The following is a 22246-nucleotide window of genomic DNA, read 5'->3' as shown; positions in this document are numbered from 1 at the left end:
TACTTCAGCCTTGTGTGTGCTCAAACTCCAGGGCAGTATTTCAGGAAGCAGGATTACTGAGTTTGCTGGATAACTGCATTGAGTAAAACCTGGAACAGCTCTGTTTACTCCAGTCCATGTCCAGATTTGGGAGGATTCCGGGTTTTACTCAGTACAGTTATCCAGCTAAATCAGCAATCCTGCTTCTTGAAACAGGGCCCAGATTTACGGTTTATGCATGAGTACAGGAGATTTCTTGCTTTCTCAGTATTATAGTGTATGTATGCCCAAAGCTAAGCAATGCTGAATTTGTGTGAGAAGACCTCCCTACTGCCAGCAGTATAGCCTGAAGTGGTCCAGTCTGTGTTTGACCATTGTAGTTATATACTGCAATGGTGTCATATCTCATAAGTCTTTTTTATTATTAATAATTATGTGATTATTATGGTAGGTAAAATAACATGGGAAAAATCTAAGGCTGTGGGAACTGCAAAAGGTGGGTCAGTCCACTGCAGCTATTGTGAAAAAGCACATTCACAGCTTTTCACTTGTAATGAAAACTATAAACATCTTTATTGATTTGGCAATTATCGTATTGATAATTTGATCAAGAGGTAAGTTACAATGCATTGGCACATTTTGAGTACAGCACTCTGGTTGTCTGTGTACATTGTAGACATTTGGCAGATGCTCTTATCCAGAATAACTTGTACAGCTTACATTTTTTATATGTAATCCATTTATATGGTGGGATATTTGCCGAAGCAATTCAGGTTAAAAACCTTGCTCGAGGCTACAACAGCAATGCCTCTGGGAATGGAGCCTGCAACCTCAAAGTTATAAGAGCAGTTCCCCAACCTTTATGCTGCACAGCCGCTTCTATTTCCCCTGTCACCGCACGACTTAACGAGGGAGCAGAGCCGCCAATCACCCAAACGATCCTTTTCTTTAATAGCGCATTATTTAAACGGCGCCATTATCAGGGGATATTCTGGCAATTATTTTCATTTTCCTGTTGTTTGACCTTTTGCAGAGAATAGCGCGGAATATCGTGAACAAGCCGACCCCCGTGTACCTTTCAATCAGTCGAAGTCTAAAATGGATGCACGTTTACAGATCTGCTAATGCAAATGCACAGATGCTGATGAGAAGGTCAGGAGGGCAGGCATATGCACAGGGGTCACCTCTGTCTGTCGGTCGGTCAGTTACGGGGTTAGGAGTGGCTCGGTGGGTGATAAACAAGAAGCACAGACAACAGAGAAAGTCATGTTGATAAGTGAAATTGATTTGTTGGGAAACTTTTATTTAAAGTTTAAGATAAGTCTCCCTTTTAAACTTTTTTTTCTGCAAATGAACCCAATTAAAGAAAGAAGGAAGAGGACAGGAGGCCCCATCAATTATTTCCATTAACTTCTAATTGTGATTAAAATGGTCCTTCCCAGAGTGCATTTCCGACCTTTGCCAGGGGAAGCAGTGCTGTGCTCTTTATTTCTGTTTTAATGGACACTAACAGACAGCCATACTGTTTGTTTTCGGCTGGTCGTCTGTTACGCTGTGCATTATTTATACTGGGGAAAATGCAATTTGCAGACTGTAGGTTTTTATATGCATCAGCTCAGCCGGAGTACAAATGCGTTTCTAAGAGGGGAGAGACAGGCGTGGAAGACACCTGCTGCCCCTCCTGAAGAGTCTCTGCGTCTCTCACCTCCAGGATAATTAATTCTGGAGAACACTCACAGACACCGGTTGTCACGGTCTTGTAACTGGGAGGAAACCCTTCCAAAATGTGCAGCTGGGCATGTTTAATAGCTCCAAATAACCCCCCCCCCCCCCCCCCCCGCCCCATCCCTCCGCCACCCCCATTCAAATGTAAACAGCATATGGGACAGTCTGTCAGGCTGCATCTTGAGCATCGCAAGCCTGTTTTTTGAGGATGAGGGGTTTCTTTTTTTATTTTTAATTTGATGGTTGGACTCCAGAGGATGTTGCATTGGCGAAGACTCCTTACTGCCTCCCAGAGTTCGAGTTTCCAGCTGCACGTTGTGGGACAGGCAGGGGAAATTTTGAAAAAGCAGGCCTGTATCTGCAAACGCACTGTCATTGGATAATTGAATACCAATGAGAAATTAAATGAACAGTTCTTCAGGGGCCAAGTGTTTGTGTTTGAGCTTAATGGAGTGGAGAGGCAATAAGTAGGGGTTATGGGAAGGGCCATATGTATTCAAAATAAGCACACACACGCATACACACACACATCACACACACACACACACAGACTTAATGACCTCACAGGAATGTACGGAAAGACATACTCTCTCCCTCACAATATGCTGCTATGCCACTCGACTTCCTTCTTTTTTTACTGCACAATATGACCCATTCTCATTTTCTCTTAATGAGATGCCTAACAAAGGCAAAGGAGAGGAATAATTTAACACTTCAGAATGTCTCTTTTCTTTAGGTTTGTGGGCCATTGGCTTCTTCATCAGCAGGAGAGTAAATATATACGTTCCTGAAAGGCAGGGACAGCCAGGTCATAATACCAATTACATGTAATATCTCGACCAAAAGGACTGACACAATCATACTGTATGAGCTCAGCACAGCATGCTGTAGAGTCCATTAACAACAATGGCTCCCCTTACTGTGGGTGGTTGTAAAAAAAAATAAAATAAAAAACACTCAGCAATTAGCTGACTGTTGTATCTCTTTTTTGTGGACTAATTAAGAATCTCTCTTCAGAGAAAACATACGACTTCAAGCTTCAATGAGAATGGAATACCCTCTCTACTACACACACACGTACGCGCACTCTTTCACAAAAACGTGCGCACGCCCACACGCAGACGCGCGCAAACTCGCACGCCACTCGCAAGCGCATAAACGCGCAAGCACGCGCGTTCGCGTAGTCGCGTTTACACCCACGTGCACGCTCGAGCGCGCACGGTACCCTGTTGCGTTTTCTCCGCCTCTCAGCTGAACTCCTGCGGAGGACTGAGTTCCTGGGCGTGCGCCCGCTGTGCAGACACGCATGTCGCTAGACCCGGACTCATCATCGTTTCCCCGGAGACCGGAAACAGAGCGCGCTCCTCCGCGGCGCAGACACAACAGCTGCTGCACCTGCGACGGCAGGTACGGGCGCTTATGCACTCGACAATCAGTGTCCCGATCGTACCTTTCCCTCCCTCCTGACCGCGGAGTGATTTCGGAGCAAGATGACACAGCTGCTTGCTGTTTGTGTGAGTAATGAACCCATCCCATTCCGGATGCAGAGGGAGGTTGTGCGTGCGTGAGAGCCACTAGCACCGGATCCACTCCACCTGCCTGCACCTCCAGGCCCAATTACCTCTCCCTCTTAAACCCCCCCCCCCCCCCCCCTCCGTTAGCCCACCATGGGTCTTACAGCCACCCCCCCCCACAACCCCCTCGATGAGTCACGCTGCTACAGGGAACGATATTCTCTCCTGCCCCGTTTGCACAATACCTCTCAGAAATATCATTATGACACATGTCTGAGGCTGTATATTGGATATAATATACTGCGGTGTGCGCGAGATGAAAGAAAGAGATTGCGGAGATAAAACATCGGGGCCCAAGGATAATGAACTTCCCCAGCGGACCAATGAAGGTTTATTGAGATGTGTGACGGCGCGGCGGAGTTCCGGGGGGAAGTGTTCCGAGCGCGGGCGCGTTCATCCATCTTTCACGCGCTCCCGTCCGAACGCATCGCTTTCACAGGTCTGAGCGATGGCTGCTTAGCACGTTTCACGATCCCCCCCTTTTTTTTTCTTTTTCTCTTGCATTTTATTTTATTTTGTTTTCGCTTCGACCTCAGACGCCCTTGATTTACCGTTTAATTTCGTCCGCCGGACATTCCACGGGGAGGCGGTGTGCTATGAATAATTTCCTCGCATAATGAGGAGTCTAACATGTTTACAAACCTTGAATGTATAAACAGTCCTCTGAATACTAATGCAATTGAAGTCTAATGCGGAGCTGTTGTGATACTGTGGCCATTAAAGGGGCTCTGTTGTAATTCCACAGTGATACTGTGGAGATTACATCACAGAAACTGCTCTAATGAGTTGTTTTTTTTTTGTGAATGTGTGAACTTGCATTTCTGCATGTGTGTTTGATTATGCAATGTGTGTGTGTGTGTGTGTGTGTGTGTGCGTGTTGTGTGTGTACATGTGTGTGTGCTTGCGTGTGTGTGTGTGTGTGTGTGTGTGTGTGTGTGTGTGCATGTGTGTGCATTTCTCCACCACACCCAGGTGTTCATTTCTCCAGCACACCACACTTAGTCCCGTCGTGCTGCAGAGACTGGTGATGTCATCGCGGATAATGTGTTATCATCTCGGCACAGTAGTTAGCGTCACCGCAGCAGCGTAGGGTGATTCTGAGTGTGAACAGGGCTCACGGGGGATTGTTTGTGAAAGTACAGTATTCACCGCTGCGTCAAATACACGGGTTCAATCCATGTGAAATATCACCTGACCAACAAATAAAAAGGGCCCATTTATTCCATTATTGCGGATTGCAATAACGCCTCGGCTCCCTGTTCCCTGCTAGCCACAGAAGGAGACCTGTGACTATTTGCTGTTCTTGGACTGGATGCAGTCGGCTCCTCTGCCAAATCTCTGCAAATATATGAGGTTTTATTCCATAATCCACTTGGATGAATACCTCTTACCTGTGAGGAATAACTGGGATAGCCGTGCTTCTAGTCACCTTTCCCAGAGTTTGTTGAGCGCCACCTGGAGGCTAAATCACAGTTGTGCCGTTTGGTGAGGACAAAAACAGCATCCGCTAAATCATAAATCAATCAGTTTTATATAGTGTACCTATACATTCGCAAGGTATTTTGCAAATCATGAATAAACAAATAAAAAATAAGATATATAAATGAGAAGTAATTGAAAATTTACTTGACTTTATTTGAGCAGAGCTAAGAGTTAAGAGCTAAGAGTCCTAATTTGCATGTATTGATCACTACCACAGTCCAACTATCATTATTTATTTTCCTTCCAGAAAATCTTTCACCGGGTTATTTCAGACGGTTCGTGTCAGCCGGAGTGATTACGGTCGAGCGCAGTGCACAAAATGGCAGCTGACCGCCGCGGAGCCTGGAGTCTTTTTTCGGAGCCCGCCGTCGCTCAGGCTCCGCAGACGGCGACGGTGCGGGCGCGGGCGATATCAACCCGATATCAAAATCATAGCGGCTCCTCGCAGATCGGTGCACATCTGAGTCACCGCGGGGGCCTCTCTTATCGCGCCGTCCTCCCGGCTAGCCGCTATCTGCCGCTCGCTTCCCCCCCACTAAAGCTCCCGATCTGCAGTCTGTTCGTGTTACTGTTACGCGTTCCAGGGATGCGTGAGACCTTTCCCCCCGCGGGACAGAGTTTGGCTCCGCCCACGCCGCGTTGTTTGTGAAGGGGAGTGCGTCTGTCTTCTTTCCCCCTCTTCCCTCTCTGAGCAAGGACACCCTGATTAATTACACCTCGTTAATTGAAAGGCATCTGCTTTCCTGCCGCTCTCGTTTCCCGAACCGCACCCGCGCGCCGGCGTCGTCGGCGTTGCGCAGCCAAACTGTGGCACCTCTGGCACGGTGTACTCGGGCATCGTGGTTCGCGGCCAGTCCTGAAAGTTCACTGGGCGGCACGTGGCCTGTTAAATTTAACATGGGACCATTTAACAGCTCTGCTTTGGGCCCGTGGACACTTTCGTCTGGATGCTGGCACGGGTGGGCGGGCTAAAGCCGCCGAAATAGTTTTTTGCTTGTTTGCTGTAGACATGACGCGCTTTCCCGCTCCCCCTCGTCCCAGTGAACGTGATTTTCTTTCAGGCGAAGTGTCAGCAGGCCCCCTGAACTGTGACGGCCGGCCAGCTGCCCTCACTGCCTTTCCTGGCGCAGAGAGAGAGAGCATTCCGGATCCTTCTGAGCACACAGACGGCAGATGAGGGGAATTCCAGGACTTTCCCACTCAACGGGAGGGGGGAAGCCTGCATCCAAAGCTGGAGATGCTCTGGCCCTCACCAGCAATGGCAGCTGCAGTTTTGTGCTGGCATAGCGCCCCCCTTATGTCAATCAATCATATTTCACATTACATTGCATTGCAGGTATGTAGTAGCTGCGCTTATCCAGAATGAAATACTTTTTACATTGTATCCATTTATACAGGTGGATATTTGCTGAAGCAATTTAGGTTAAGTACTTTGCTCAAGGGTACAATGGCAGTTTCCTACCTGGAAATCGAACATGCAGCTTTTTGGGTACAAACCCAGTTCTCTTACCAGTATACTACATTGCCACCCCTTCTCAAGGCCTGTGTTGAGGCGAGACAAGCTTATGCTTGACACCAGCGAATTTTTGTTTGTTCAGTTGTTTGTTAGTTTCCCTGGCTCTACAATGGGCAAGGTTTCAGGAAGTCAGGGAGGAAGGGGAAGCCAAATCAAAGAGCGCTCTCTGCACTTCCTTCCCGTACAGCACATTGGAAAGCTGACCGGCCTGCTGCTTCATAACTGCATTCCAGGTAGTAATATGAGCCTGGAGATTTAGAAAAAAACTGATGTGCTGCTGCAGTGCTTGCTGGGACATTCAGAGGTGAATCTAACAGCTTCCCCTGCCCTCACAGCGTGTTACAAGTCAGAGCCCAGGCACATTTCGCCCGACTACGGAAAGATCAGACACCGGATGGCACACATATGGGAGCTGGTCCGTGTCATGAATACTGGAACAAATTCTGCATCTTTGACAACTTCTGTAAATCTATATATACTGCACTACGTGTACAATAATGTATCCGTCTTATAAAATGTCAAATATACATGAAAATGTAAATGTATTCATAACATGCAGTGATATTAAACAATGAGCTCGTGGGCTGAGAAGGGCAACATACTTCTCACTTCTTTTGCCATAACATTGCATTGTTTAACATTGTTTAACCTGTATAAAAATTTCACAGAGGGGGAACAAGGCTAGTTCCAGGTTTTAGAAATGACTTATGAACTGACCTAACTCACTTGGATTCTATATTCTCAGTGAAAGAATGTTCAGAGGGGATTTCACTGAATATTTGTAACGTTCCAGAAGACCTACACGCACTACTGACTGCATGGCCTCGTGGGTGCACAGCAGTGCATGACTAAATTGTAAATCGCAAATTGTAGTGCAGAAAACTGCGCTGAATGTCATTTTTAAATACATTTTGAAGCACAGGGGACGCTGCTAACTGTTGTTCCTTTTTGTGTAAATTTTCAGTTAGGCCAAATTGCTAAATCACACTGTGGCATCCTTGGGCATGCTACCCTCTAATTACCCACACACCGCTGCAGCATTGTTTTTGTAGGGTTTTGTTCTGGGTGGGTGGTCTCGTTTTTGATTTCTGTGGGTGGACGAGTTTGTATAATGTGTTTATGTTCCTTTTAATGTTTTATTGACTGTATGTTGGCTCCACCATGAATAGCTAGCACGTGTTGTGCTTACAACCTCATCTGTTCCTTTGTTAATCAGTTATTCTCAGTGCCATCCACAAAAGCATTGTTTGTACAAGCATTCATCCTTAATGACAAGGATAATACACTTGGTGAAATCAGGGTCTCGGTTAAACATCTCATCTGAAGAAGGAACCTTCTGTGGCACCGATGCCTTCATCACTGTGCTGGGGCATCGGACGTTTACACACACCGGCAGGAACAGTGCCCCCTACTGACCCACCAGCAGCTCATCCAGCGAAACCCATTTTTCTTAGGGCGCCCATGGAGGTGCTAAGCAACCCTAAGCCCTGTGACATGGAGTGGCGGGCAGCACAGCGAGCGCCTTCAGTCCTGACTGAGACCGGCTTCTCCTGCGCCACGCTGACCCACGCACACATGAACACCCTACAGAGCGTGCTTCACATCGCCATGTTCCAACCTCAGCCACCCCGCCCCGCTCGCCCCGCTCACGCTCGCTGTGATGCAGGTTAATGTGTTCAGCCAGGGATGGGAGAGGCTGGCAGAGGGAGGATTAATTGAATAATGCGTACATAAATATACAGCTAAATATGATTTTGAACTCTGAGAAATGATATTTATTCCTTAATTCAAGTCCTTCCATGACTGAAATTACCGTGGTTGCTCTTATTTAATGAAATACACTTAAGATTTATCCTCCAACTTGCCCATATATTGCTATGATGATGATGACGATGATGATGATAAATGATGAAAATAATGATGATAATTATTATTATTATCATCATCATCACTGTCATAACAATAATAATAATAATCATAATCATAAAATTTTCTTTAAATCATCTTGAAATTGTACTGACCAATTGTAACTGACGATTTGAAGTGGCACGTTTGTCTGGTGACCAGTTTGTGGCAAGGAAAGATTCTGATCTCTGTGAGTTTAAGTCTGCCATCCAGTGCTGAATTCAAAGTACTGCATCCTTCCAAACAATTTGGATCCACAGGAATATGAGGCTTTTCTCAACATTAAACGTGGAAAGCAGTTTAAAATTAAAATTGAGTATGCTTTGTGAATGTCAAGCACCCTTAAACTAAGGATTAAGTATCATGTCCTACCAGCCTAGCACCCAGCACCCAATCTCACACTGTAAATCATTTCAAATTTAGAATTTTGACTAGAGGTCACCTTTAAAGAAAATGTGTCAGTTGAACCAAACGACTCAATGAAAGTGGAGAGTGGAGTATATAAACCCGTGAGGTGGTGGTTCTTCACATTCTGTCCTCAGCTACAGGAATGGTGCTTAACCACATGACCTGGCTGTCTGACCGAAAAGCCAATTAATTCTGCTCAACCCAGAATGATAACAACTTTTAGGCGGGGAATGCGGTCTGCGCAGTACTGAGGTGTAATTTAAATGACATGCTTTCATTAAAATTTATTGGATTTGCCAGAACATTTAATCACGCTTAAAGCACTTACAAATATTAAAAATCCACATTGTAAACCGTGTTGAAAAAAAATAGACTCCAACCTGTCAATTCTCATATGCCGAAATTGAATTTAGTTTAACCCATAAAAAAATGCATATGCAATAATAGGAGGTTACAAGAACTAATCAGTCTTTTATGCCCGTTGCCAAGGAATAAATATCCACACATCTGCTCTTCTGGGGGAAAAGGCCGTCTAACACCATATACAAAGATCAAAGATGAATTTAATTAAGATACATTATTGCCTCCATTGCAGTAAAGAAACGCTCTAAAACTTAATTAGTATTTTACATAAATAGAGACAGAATGACTCCAGCATCCTGACCCACGCCTTACACAGATTAGTCTACATCTGTGTTCATTTATATTAGAGTTTTTAAGGGGATAGCTCACTCTCCAGTGTTTTATTAAAATATTATTTCAGTTTTATTGTCTCAGTGTGTGATAATATCCAGGCTGGAACTTCTATATTGCCATAGATAAATAAATACACACACATAGATACAATAAATACATAGATAAATACATTCATGCATAAATCAACATGTACGTACGTGCAGTTGGATTTTTACACCAGACAGACGTAATTGTTCCCTTGAAGATTTTGTAACATTATCATACGCTAACTTCCCATGTGTATTTTCTCATGTCCTCCTTCACAAACCAGCAGTATGTGAATGTGTCTCACTGCTTTCACTATGTCTCCTCTGTCATGGTATTTGCTCATCTTGGTTCACCCACTTTGTGCAATACATGGTATTTATTCAAACTTGCCATTATGCTGTGTGAGTCAGTCCCTGTCATGCCCTGTGACATATCAGATGTCCTCGGCAATACAAAGTTGTTATTGGCTCCCCAATGTTTTGCAGAAGTCTTGAGATATGTTTTTATCTCATTTTGGTGGATGAGTCAGAGCTGTACAGCAGTCTATCTGTGGCCATAGTAACAGCACTCTTCACCTTCAACGCACCACTCTGAGTACATGAAACAGTCTGCAATGTTTTTCTCATCCTGAACACAGCCCTTGATATTTCTGTTCCTCCAGATTTATCTATTTGCTGTATTTACCCCCCCACCCCCACCCCCTCCACGAAAGACGGTAAACGTCTCACGCAGTGTGTGAAGTACATCCGCTCAAGCGGAACACGTTAAAGTATGAAATTTAAGCGACCAGATGTTTGTATACTGTGAGAGTGCTCACATTTCAAAGGGGGTAGTGGAATGAACTGAATGGAATTAACGGATATGTTCCACCCTGCTGCCATGAAACTCCATTTCGGCAATTTCACAATATGTGTCTACCTCCAAACATTGACACAACACTTAAAAAATTAAAAAAAAAAAAAAAAAAAAAAAAAACATGAATGCTAGCTGGATGGAAATAGTCGCTCTTAATAAAAATGCGATAAAGACGTATATGTTTGTGCGAGGTGCATATGTGTAGATCTGTTTCCAGTGTGCGGCATAAAGCTTTACTGTTACTGTTGCCTTTTACAACATTACTGCTTTTTTACTGCTTCCTTTCTGTGCAGCTCTTATGATATGTTCATTAGCCTGCTGCAATGGCCCAGTAAGTCTTTCTGGATCACCTCTGATTGGTGACCACAGGTTCTGTCAGGTACCTACGCCAATCACAGATGAAACATGCTCCTCTGTAGAATATTCTATGAGGGTATATGAATGACAGTGTGAAGACTCCCTTTCGTTCTCTTTTACCCAAACCAGTGACTGGAGCAATCAGCCCATCCCACTGAAATAGCTACTAACCCAATTCCCCCCTCTCTGTCCCAGACTTGGGGACCTGGGCTTGACACAGAAGGCAGCTGCAGAGGCTGTTGTATGATTTATTTACCTTAGAGATACATACAGAGTGAAAATGATTTCATTAGAGTCTGTTAAAATATGATTTGTGTGGAACTTATGATATTTTCTCGACCATTTAGGCAAGAATTAATTCACAGCACAAATGAGAATTTACAGGAGAGTGATTAAAGACTGCGAGAGATCTGGTGGCACTAAATTGCTAAACACTGTTTTGCTCCAAAGCAGGTTGTGTTTCCTTGCAGCCTCATAAGGACTTTCTTGATGGTATTCGATCATCAAAATTTGCACATTAACAAACACTTTTAAGTGGTGCGCAAATTATTCCCAGTGTGACATGAACTCCAATTTACAGAGACATGATTTTTTTTTTTTTTTTCAACTATTCCCATAAGTGGTTGCATAATTATTTTCTAAATAGGTTAGCCAATATAACGCCATTATACATTTCTCATGATCTGTACTCTGTTAAGAAGTAAATATGAATGATTAAATGAGTATTTCTGAAAGACTGATAGCACAGTCGATAACTTGATGAGAAAAAAAAGAACAGGGAATGCTTCATGATAAACACTCCCCAGAGCAATGAGTTCTCTCAGTGAAAATGTCCTCCATAAACAGAGGAAGAAGGAACATGTTCCTGTCTCCCACTGTGAGGTGATATATTGTTTTGCATTACATTACCAACAGAAACACACAAAGCAAAGTCCAGTATGTACAAGCCATTCAGAGGAGGACAACACTCTCCAATAATAAACTGAGCCTGGAATAGGCACTCGTCTAAACACCGGACGTCATCTCTTTCTGTCTATTTCCCTTTGTATCATCCCCCTTTCTCCTTCTGTCGATATCCATCGACCCACAGTCTCGATCACCCCATTTTTCTCTTTCTCTCTGTTTCTCTCTCTCTGCATACTAGACCCCTTTGCTTCCCCCCAATGCACACACACACACACACACACATACACACACACAAAATTGACAATCGATACTCCTGCCTTGTTGCCCGACATTGGCCTGGTTTTATTAAGGTGTGTATATATATATATATATATATATATATATATATATATATACACATACATATATATAACATTCCCTGGTAGCTTGTGCTGTGCTTTTATAAACTTTGATTGTACAATGAATCAGGATGAATTTCTTTTCACAAAGTCCTTGGCGTTTTAATTTTGACTCTCACTGCACAAAGGAGGTGATATTTTTAGACGGTCTCCGTGGAGAGGCAAACATATGAGATTGAAGGAGCATAGAAGAGGAAGCAACCATATATGCAGCCAGTGTGCTCCTGACCACAGCATGGTGTATTGAAAAAGATGGAGTAATCCTGGAACACAAAAACCACCCCCCAAACCAGTCACACGATATTTAGAATTTCTAAAGGCAAGTTCAATCTTAACTGGACATCTGAAAGGTTTACTGATAATTAATTAATAGCTTGGAAGAAGGCTGTGCAGTACACAACATCACCACAAGAGGGAAGAAATGATCTTTCATTTCCTGTGCCATCATGCCGTCAAGGAGAGGATTATAATATCATCTGAGAGAGAGAGAGAGAGAGAGAGAGAGAGAGAGGTGGGGGGGAGGGGATTAAGCAGAGCAAATAAATTTGGGGTTAACAAATACACAGGTAAATGCCACCATAGGTAAGCAGAGACACAGTTTGCCAGCGTGGTTAAATGCAGGGGCAAGATAGCAATGCTTACTCCCTGACATTCCTAAACCCAGGTCTGTGGTGAAAAGAAAGGGTTCTGACAGGAGGAAGTGACAGGGCATTTTTTTTCCATGGGGGATGCAACCCCCATTTCCCATGACTGCCAGTCACTCAACCATTACATATCAGGTCAAATGCTTACCGTGTTATGTAATCGCACTTCTTTCCATGAAGACATGCAGTGACATGACTTGTGGTTGGGTTGGTGTTTCTACCGAATGGCAACTGCCGAACTGGTTTCTGCCAATCCAGCCCCCACTTCGGGGACAGACTTAACAAGACCAAAGAGGAGCCTTATTATAAAAGACTTCCCGACTCGTCTGCAAAACATGCGTTGTGTGCGTGGAGCAGGTAATAGTCACAGTTTTTCCTGTTCACATCTGAGACTCACTGTGGCACTGAGGCAGCCAGCGGGTTTATATCTATGGAAATGTGATAGATTACTTCTAGAGCAGACCTTCAGAGAATAACCTGCAGCTGGGTAGGGATGCTAGAGATATTCTGCTAATATTGGTGCTAAACAATACTTTAAAATGGCACCTGTGTCTAAATGGTGCCTGAACCGATACCTTCTTTAAAATAAAAAGCAAACAACAACAGTAAAGAGTGTCTTTTTATCGCAAAGGCAAATAAATTGAAAACTGTGTTTTAATTGTTTAAATTGTGCTTCATACTTATCATTTATGTCGTTTTGCTTTTGGCTTTTTGACCGAGTTTAATGTAAGCTAGCTTGCTAACAGTACCTACTATCACTGAGCGGGGTCGACAGAGCAAGTGTAATTTTAGCTAGAGAGGTGTGGGCATGGGTGGGCATCTGTTGCCTGTAACTTCCATTTCGGATCAACAGAAGGTGGAAAACACTGGGTATTTCAATTGGCAGCTCAAGCATTATATGATAAAATGGCACCAAAATAGGGCATCAAAATCTATGTTGCGATTTGGTTCCATAGGTACCAGTCATATGGGAACCGGTGCCATAGTGGTACCAGGTTTCAGTGCCAAATCCTACCCTGGGGGAGGAGCAGAAGCCAACAGAATAGGGAGCAGCAATAGCCCTTCCCCCTCCAAAAGAACCCTTCTCTCTCATATAAAACTCATCCCCTTCCTGTTCCACAAGATCCCCGCCCCTGTCCAGCTGCCACTTCCCTTATCCTAAAGAGTAATTGCACTCACTGTTTCAGCCTGACTCCTCTGAACACACGATTTTGAAAAATGCTTCCTGGAGTGGGTGGAGTAGGTGTGTCTATCTCATTCACATAAAGTGTTCTCTGTGCAGATGAATTCATACAGTGCAGCTGTGCCTAGCTCGTGAAACTTGGAGTAGCTGTCAAACTAGGTGTTGCCGATCAAATCAAGATTCAGCAATTGCGTGGTCCATTTCTCACCTCAAACGTTTTCAGGGACATATTTTAGTGGACGATCAAGGTGGAATATGAGAAACTGTATGAAAATTTTGATGAACCATTTATGAACCATGGTGCTCCAGTTTTAAAAATGTTGGCTGAAACCATGGACCTCAGTGAGCCTAGCCAATAAGTGGACAAGTGGACACATTTGTGGGTGGCCACAATTTTCTGACAGGATCTTGATTTACATTTATATGATGTAGAAGTACCTCCAAAGAGGTACTCTGACATCACAGTTGGGGGCGGGGCCAGAGTGGAATGCAGAAAGGGGGTGGGAAGTACCAAGATACCAAGATGTTTTTTTTTTTCTCATTTCAGAAATGTTGAAATAACAGCATAGTTTTAAATCTTTCATTATAAAGTAGGCATACAAACACATTTACAGTTGACATTTAGACATATTTAAAACATGTATCTAGTGTGTAATTACTCTTTAATATCGGTTATTAATGCTACCTATATTACATATTAGATATCTATAAAGGATTTACAGAGTAAGATATGGCAACTCAATGGCTTCCATGCCTACTGGACAGATTGATGTATACTAATGTTTTCATAGAAACTTTGAATAATAATAATAATAATAATAATAATAATAATAATAATAAACACATAGATGGAGAAATATAAAGTACAAAAAATGAGGACAGCATAAGGACAATAGTGCCAGATAACCAGAAACATAGGTAACAAAAGTTGCAGGTGAATTATAAGTTGAATATTATTGTTATTGTGTATAGTGGTGGAGGAGGTTGGTGAGGTGTGAAGGGGCCAGTTTAATGAGGGCTTTATCGGTGTTGAGGAGTAATCTGAAGTGAATTCTTTGCTGACTGGGGAGCCAGCGGACATTTTGAAGAATGGGAGTGATGTGGTCTCTAGAGAGGGTGTAGGTGAGCAAACCAGCGGCAGGGTTCTGGACACATTGCAGTTTGTTTAGGAGTTGAGTCTTCAGGTGATAAATTTGTGAGTAAGGGTTTAGGCAGCAGAGAAAGGGAGTAATGGGCGTAGATGGGCATGTTTTTAAGGTTAAAAAAGAACAACAACAACGTGAACACCACCACCGCCGCCACCACCACCACCACCACCACCAACAACAACAACAACAACAACAATAATAATAATAATAATAATAATAATAATAATAATAATTTAAAAAAAAAAATTGTCATCATCATCACCATCATCACCACATGCAATATAAAATCCCATATCATGGATGTAGTCTTTTTCATTTTTAAGCTCCATTATAAAGAACTCCTACCGACATGAATTTTAATTTGTGTCATGCCTGCAGCCCCCTGGAAATTCATTTAGATTTTTTAATACGAGGAAGAGGAACGGCAGCACCTGCACCTGTCTGGAAAAATATATGCAAAATAACTTTCACTAATAACTGCCGTCTAAATTGCAATTCTAATAGTTTTCTTTGTCAGCTAAATTTACATTTAAATGAACTTCAGATTTACATTTAGAGAAGCTGTTCTGCATGCACGACAACATGACAAATACAAATGATGGTCAGATGCTTCTTATGCTCTGAGGCAGAAGATAAGTTACATTTGCATTATTTTATTCAGCTGATACTCTTACCTAACAAAACTTACACATATTGCATTTTATTCATACATTCAAGTTTATTAAACTGGATATGATTCCCAAAGTCAACACTTCAGGTTAAGTACATTGTTCACTGGCAGAAGAGCTGCATCCCACCTGGGATCTGAACCTACAACCTTTGAGTTACAAGGCCAGTTCCCCAACCATTGCTCCCAGGTAGGTGTGGTCTTTGTTCTTGGAAAGGCAGTGGAGGTTGTTGAGTTGGTACAAAGTTTGCGTAACATTGTATGTTCTACCATAGGCTGGGGCCAAATGCAATCTGAGAACATTTTTAGATAATTGTCTTTGAGAGACAGACAATATAATTTGGTCCGGCAGACTTGCTCACGGGCCTCTTAGTGTCATTTGTGATTAAGTCGCATGCTCCGCTTGAACATAGGAATGCTCTCTCTCTCTATCCTTGCTCTCCCCTTCATCAAAATCAAAGGGGCAATAAAAAGTGACGTTTTAGGTCTTATCTCTACAAAAACCTGGGGTGTTCCGGAGTTTTCTCTCCCTTGAAAGTTTTATTACTGCACTCAGCCAACCACAAAACACAAAAGCCAAGTCATTTAAAAGATCAATTATTCCGGAGTAAATAGCCTCAATCAGAGGAGATGATGACAAGTAATTATTTTAAATACTTTTACCCATTAGACCTCAACAAATTGTTTTCATGTTACTGACAGTTTGAAAGTAATCATTAAACTACAGGGATGACAGCTGATTTGACAGTTTAGGTCTGAAAGTACTCACACTGTAGTACTGCTCTGAGGCACCTCCCTTCATGAGGACACACACCTTGTATCATACATCTGGGAGCCAAGACCAAAGCCTCTTGTGATAAAACCTATATAATAAGCCCATGTACAAGAACTCAACAAAGCATTAAAGTCATATTTAAGAATGGTTTCTTAAAAAGGTTTCACTTCAGAAAAATACTGCCGTAGTGAGACAGGTTGGATTGCATGGCTTCACTGCAGTGGTCTTAGGTCCCAGAACTCGAACTTGGCCCTGTAGGCAGCCAGCCATGTCAACTTTGGGATTTACCAGAGCAATTTACACAAATTATGTTTTTTACATGCAATTAATTTTTGGAGCTGCATATTTTTACTGAAGCAATTCAGAATAAATACCTTGCCACCCCATATATGTCTAGCATGCACAATTCACTATGCTGTATCATAGCCTACAGTACTGCAGTGGTCCTCTGGTCAGGTACTTCAGAAATACTCTTTCATTTCCCTCCAAATCCACTTTGTCACGTTATCATCATAAGGATAGACTTTACAAAGACAAAAATGAGTCCACCCAGCATACTGACACAGTGATGACCATTCCAGCCTCTTGTTATTGCTTTGTACGTATACAGGGTATGTTGAGACTGAGCAGACATGCTCTTCTACAGCACTGCCAAGGTCCTGGTTGAAATTCAAACCAAGGCCCTTCTTGCTGTGAGCCAACAATGCTATCCACTGCACTGTACCTCCCTCTGGAAAACACAACAATTTGGCACAGATATTTAGCACATAAGAACAACATATGAATACATACTTACAACCACAGGCTATTCAGCCCATTTTGGCTCATCCTTTCACAGGAGTCTGGACCCTATCCAGCGCATTTAAGCCAGGATCTAAACAGCCCATAGGTCCCTGATTCTGCTACGTGACCTAGCATTTACGATCTTATTTAATATAGTTTACCTCCTAGTTTTAATGCAACACGTTGTGGTCTAGCGGTCTCTGACTGGTAAGACATGCAGAGATAACAACAGAAAAGGAATATTTAACCCCAATCCCTGAAGAGATGTCTATCTGCCACAGGCATGACCTCCATGCCCAAGCTCGCGCAAATAAAATGCTGTAAGATTGAAAAAATAAACAGTCTGTGAAAGAAACAAAATGCTGCTGGCATTAAAGATGGACTAACATGACATGAGTGAAATTGAAACATTCTCCTTGTTTCAGTCTTATAATTCTACAATGTAAAATGTTTGTTCATTGTAAAATTCTAGAACTGTATAATTCAATTCTAACTATGAATATTTAGTGCATATAAAATACTGTATAGGGGATATGATGTACTCATCTGATAAACACTGAGCATTATTGTGCAGGTTATAACTGTGAATTTAAACAATCCCTTCCGTGAACAAGGAGAGTTCCAAGAACTTTGTGGAACATATGATTTAGAGTCTAATTCTGTTATGGGATATATTTAGATCAATATAGTTGTGGAATGTATTCATCCTAACAACCTCTATCTAGGTCACAAGTAAACATTCCACAAATTGCTCGTACACTCCCTCGTAATGATTCCTTTCATTGAAGAAAAATGCAAGTTTATACTTCAAAGAGGTTTTTGAATCTTCTATATGTACACATTGAAATGGCAGATTAACTGAATATTGTTAACCAAATATACCCATAGACTTGTCAGTAATGACCATACGCGATCCAAGCTGTTTTCTAACTTTCTGAGTAAAGTTCTAAGGCGATTCCTACAATGTTCCTTGTGACTGAATAGCATTCAAAGGAAGCATATAAAGACCGGAGATATTCTGGAAACAAAAAACTGGAAATTTGGTTTCTGTCCTGAGCATTGAGCATTGCTTCAGTTTTTCTGAGACTGACAGTGTAAAAAGCATGGGACTAAAAGCCTATTTGTAATTTTCCAATATTTGACCATGAGGTGACTGAATTACTCTGAGCTGCAAGCAATTTATTTTAATTGATGGAACATTCATGCTGAAAACATAAATTTCGCTGAATACTCGACAAATGCAAAAAAAATATCTTATCATCTCGCATTAATTTTCCTGAAAGAGAGCACAAGACCCCTGTGTAAAATGACAGTTAATTGACATTGTGAATTGAATTACTTGCAAATGCACATCTTATTTCAACAGAAAAATCTGTAAGTGCACACATGCACTTTTTTATTTGATCCAGAGTCACATGATATTCAAATTTCTTATGATTTCACATGCATGTCCGCAGCTATCAGCGAACATGCTAAAACATATCAAGCCCTATGGGGCTGCGTACAGAAAAGTATGGCCACACCCTCTGAATGAGGAGTTCCAATCAGTTTACCATGTCATCCAGACAAGGAAAGATGCAGAAGCCAGATCTATAGATTATATGTGGTCTGGATAAGGTTAAGGTTAACTATCCTAACCAATGCTTACTGTGTGAACTGGACTTAATGTGTTCATGGCTATGGATAGCTAATACATAATGAGCATTGTACCTTATCGGACGTGCGTTTTGTAGTTGTTCCAATGACCTTCGGCATGTACGTATTGTACGTCACCTTGGATAAAAGCATCTGCCAAATAAATGTAATGTAATGTAATGTTAACTGGCCTCAATGTGAAAACAGTTTTACACTGGAAATCCAAGCGCTTCTAATATCATTGATCACTGATACCATTTTGTATTTGTGTTTTCTTGTCTGTTGCTGTCCTGTGTTTGTCTATTGCTGTTCTGTACGTGGTCGTGTTTTTTTATGTTTTGTGTGGACCCAAGGAAGAGTAACTGCTCCATGTGCAACAGCTAGTGATTAGTGATGAAAACGAACTAATCACAGGGGGAAATAAGCCTATTTGAAATACATGCATTATCAGTGAGTGCAAGGTCCATACCTGGAAAGCCTTTTGCTTTTTCTTAAACACTAAGGGGAGCTCTGAAGATGAGGAGGACACAAACAGATAGATCAGTGCTTTTTGGATGCAGACTCGGTAAATCTTCACCGTAGCTGTCTTTCCCCTTTGAATCATGAAGGAAAGATTATTGGCAAGCCAGCAATCTACAGTAACAATAGCGGCCGCACATTCTCTTGAGATGGCTAGATGATAAAATACATCGCCAGGAATGAGTGCAGGAAACATGAAGTAGCATTGCTACGGTGTAACACCTGTTTAGTGTGCATGAAACAAATGGGTCAATGTGTTTGGCTGTAAATTTGGGATGTCAAAAATTTGGCAGATATATATATTCACAACTGTGTATATATTTTCAGATCTATACATGATATATTATTACCAAAGTGGTCAATCCTGGTGGACCACAGGTTCTGCTGGTTTATGTTTTCACTATAAAATCTGCAACCAAGTTTTATCCAGAAAGCTAGGTGAGGTGAAGCAGAAATGCATTCAACTGCTTTAATGTGAATTACTCATGTAAAAAAGATATACCGCAAACATAACTATCGGGACAGAAATATGCAAATTACTGATTAAAGATCAGTTTCCTGTAGCATCTCTACTCCCTGATAATTAGCTCATTTCTTTGCAACAGATGAAATAGACTGAAAACCGTGGTTAAGGAACAGAAATGAATACAGCTTTGCTTTTATTTACTGACTGATTTTACTCATACAACAATACTTGTACAGGACGTGAAAAGTTTTCACTTTTTGGGCTGTGGACTGTGAAAGTGCATTATTGCAGCCCCATGTATACAACAAATAGCCTCAATTACTAATGCTTCCTTACATCAGGCCATTATTACACTGTACCCTGGAGAATTAAATACATTCCATGTCTATTTTTCAAAAACAATATAACAAGCAAGAGTGGGATTGAAACACACATCTTTCTATTAAGTTCGGAACTTGGAAAATGGGCGGGGGGCGGGAGTAAGGGAAGCATGCTTATTTAGTACATCAAAACATAATAGCATTCTCTTAGCATTCACAAATTACCAGGGTCTAATGACGTGAGACATGTGTGCAAAACAAGCACATATGCACACCACCTTATTAGATCAGCTGCCTGGCTGGATGATAGACTACTGTGGTCTGAACTGGGAGGGTGGGGGCAGGGGTGGGGGCAGGGGGGCACAGTGGGATGCAAGCATTACAGAAATAAAAGAAACTGATGTTATTTGTTATCTGAGGCTGGGAAAGTGAGGAGATATACTAAGAAAAGTACAGCATAAAAGAACTGTGAACAAACAATGAGGTACAATCATGTGAAAGAACTGTGAAAACAGATCCAGAGTATACACTGTCCATCAAAGATAATGCAATGTCTACTTTATTATATTCAAATAAGCACTTTGACCAATACAATTATATCGAAATACATTAAATTTAATCAGTAAGTATCTAAGTTTAATTTGACATTATTTCACATTTTACCACTATCCAAATACAACATGTGTTATCCATTGGTCTACACAGTGTGGACAGTGAGACTGTCTCTCTACACACAAACACACGCGCACACCATTTCCACACACACAGAACAAACTTTCCCCACATGCAGAATGTAGACACTTATCTGATTGTGTAGTGTCCAGCACTGCAAGGATTTGAAAAACAAACCATGTTATTGTGAACAAAAGCATGTGACAGGAGACAGAGACTGGACTCAGTGTTTCCCTTATTTTAGCCACTGTTCGGCACACGCGCCTAGACCCCCAAAGATGGATTTTCCACAATGACAGGAATATATTAAAATGAGAAGACATTTCTTTTATCACTGCATCTTTATCCATGGCAGTGCCAGACGTCAGAGCTACGAGGTGTCAGCCTAGCTGTTTTAATGACAAAAACTATTCTTCTTGACTCCGTTATCATTTTCAAAAATCTATATTTTAGAACAAAATGCCTTCATAACATCTGCTTTATAAAATGATTTTGGCCATGAAAGCAAAAGGTTCATAGACCAGACCTAGAGCAGTGAGACTTAAACATTTCACCTATTATTTTAATTGTTTCTTCCAATTAGCTTCTTTACTGTGACTGTAATATATAGCAATATGCAAGCATGTAGAATGTAATATGTCAGATTGTATATGGCAATCTTTACCAGAATTCTTTTCCCCAGTTTTAACTCTCCCTTTGGATCCAAATATGTGTCCCATAATGCACTGGATACAAAAGCAGATCTATCTAACAGGTATATGCATTTGTGGAGTATAACAGAAAAAAACCAAACCAATATACAGACAAACAAGCAGCTCACAGTCGGAGGCTGTTCGCGTGTCTATGCCAACCCAGCCTTCAGGCTACCACACAAGGCCCTCTTCTGTTCTCTCTTTTCAATTTATTGGAGTGGTTTCTTTTTTTTTCCAAGACAGAAAAAAGATCCCAAAAATGTGAAACAACCAAATTAACCAACCTCATTTGCAGGATCGATTAACTGAAATGCCTTCTATATATCCATCCTTGCTACTGTCATTAGCTATGTTAATGCATTTGTTTCATTGACTGTTATGCACTTTTAACTGTAAAATTGTGATCACACAGACTTTTCACACATAGCCTTGATGATACTTGATAAGGACAGGGTTATATGAAATACAATGAAATTATGACCATGTACCTCCCTGACTGTTATATTTTATTATTTGTAAAATTGTGACTATTAAGGAAATGCAAACTGTGATGCACAACACATTTCTGTGCACAACAGACAATAGAGATCTATCTATTTTGATCTAAATATGTGCAGTCATCCTCTTGTCAATTTAAACAGGGGCATTAAAACCCCATTCAAATGGACCACATAGGCATTTTAAAACCAAAACAGAGAGAGACAGAAGGAAATTGGATCGCAAGCTCCTCAATTTTCTGTGTGTCACCAAGACATCTCCCAGCTCTCAGTTCTCTATAAGCTGTTTGATATTAAAACAGAGGCTTTGGCGTTCACAAATGGGCTGATCAGGAAGGCACAGCAATATTGCAGAGTAGATAAAGCTTCATCCCTCCATTGTAGATCTACAAATACTGAGCTGGGCTCAACCAAAAG

This window comes from Anguilla anguilla, chromosome 3 (assembly GCF_013347855.1).
Source record: "Anguilla anguilla isolate fAngAng1 chromosome 3, fAngAng1.pri, whole genome shotgun sequence".
Lineage (NCBI taxonomy): Eukaryota > Metazoa > Chordata > Actinopteri > Anguilliformes > Anguillidae > Anguilla > Anguilla anguilla.
The sequence above is the reverse complement of the archived record's forward strand: the minus strand, read 5'-3'. Positions refer to the sequence as shown.